This window comes from Dasypus novemcinctus, chromosome 16 (genome assembly GCF_030445035.2).
Source record: "Dasypus novemcinctus isolate mDasNov1 chromosome 16, mDasNov1.1.hap2, whole genome shotgun sequence".
Taxonomy (NCBI): domain Eukaryota; kingdom Metazoa; phylum Chordata; class Mammalia; order Cingulata; family Dasypodidae; genus Dasypus; species Dasypus novemcinctus.
The window spans coordinates 7,634,704-7,636,187 of NC_080688.1; the positions used below are offsets into that span (position 1 = coordinate 7,634,704).

At 38.5% G+C, this 1,484-nt stretch overlaps 1 pseudogene; it reads right to left on the minus strand.

Moving 5' to 3' along the window:
* Positions 1-715: 715 nt before the first annotated feature.
* LOC101413652 (14-3-3 protein beta/alpha-like) lies at positions 716-1,484 on the minus strand (annotated as a pseudogene).

Sequence of the window (1,484 nt, forward strand, 5' to 3'; positions counted from 1 at the left end):
TATTTGGAAACATCTTGAGGGGGAGGTTCTATGTATACATATCTGTACTTTCTATCCCTTGGTAATCTTATCTGCTAATTGATAAATAAGTCCAAATAAATAAATTAACGATTACATGTATGTATTAGTCAGGGTTCTCTAGGGAAACAGGATCAGCAAGCAATATCTGTAAAGAGTGTGAGATTTTTAAAAATTCTCTCACGTGAGAGTGGAGATGCTCAAGTCCAGATTCCACTGGCAGGTTGCAAACCTGGGGCTCCAATGAAAGTCCAATGAAGTTCCTTTATGAGTTCCCTGGAGATATTGACTGTCCAAGGCTGAACTTGGAAATTATCTCTGAATGCTGAAATCACTTACCCTTGTAAGGCATTCAACTGATTGGATGAAATGTCATTCATTGTTGATGGCATTCTGCCCAGGTTATTGTAGATGTAAACTCACTGACGACTAAAGTTCAAAAGTGCCCTTGTATTACAATTAGTCCAGTGTTTGCTTGACCAAACAACTGGGCACATTTACCTGGCCTAGTTGACACATTATCTTAACCATAACAGAGTATAAATATGTAGGGAAGTTTTCATTTCAATACAAATTACAAGTCAAAACTTGATATTGATTATGGTTATAGAAAGTTGCATTCTAAATCTCTGCTTTGTATCATTTTTATATCAGAACAGCATATATATGCATTGTAATCTCAAAAAAACCCCTATATTTATGGAGGGTACAGAGTGACACTGAATAGGTGATAGATCATGACACGTGTTCCCTCACCAACATCTCTTTCTTCTCCCTGGTTTTCTGAAATCCACAGAGTGAGATTGTCCCTAGATAACCCAATGATCAGGGTGTTGCTTTTGTAGGATTCTTCATTCAGTGAATCCAATACAGCAGTCACCTCAGCAAATGTCTTTTTTCCTAGGCCACAGGACTTTTCAGGAAAATTTAGAATCTTAGAGTAAAAGACTGAGAAGTTAAATACCATGCCAAGCCAAATTGGGTGTGAAGTCTGCATTTCCTTCTTACTAATTTCAAATACTTCCTGGTAAGTTTGATGGGGGTTCGACACAGTGGTTTGTTTATTGTCTCCAAATGCCAGATATCTAAAATAATCTCCTTTCATTTTCAAGTATATCACCTTACTTTCTGGTTTTGTTGCCATGGGAATAAAATATGTATCCAACAGATCCAGAGCATCGTTGCAGATGTCCTGCAGTTCTTTCTCTGTCTTCTCATGGTACTTTTTGGTTATCTTTTGCTGTTTCCCATTCCTCTCAATTTTTTCAGTGCTGGAGATGACATGCCAGGAAGAGCAGCAGACGACTACCACATTCTTGTAGGTAAGAGAACTGATTTCTCCCTTCATTGGAAAATGCATGTCCCTGTTAAATGACTGCCTTCATGGCTGCAGCCATAGCATCAAAGCACTCAGGCTGTTCAGCAAGTTTGGCTTTCTGTACCAGCTCACTTTTTTCCTTGGTCAT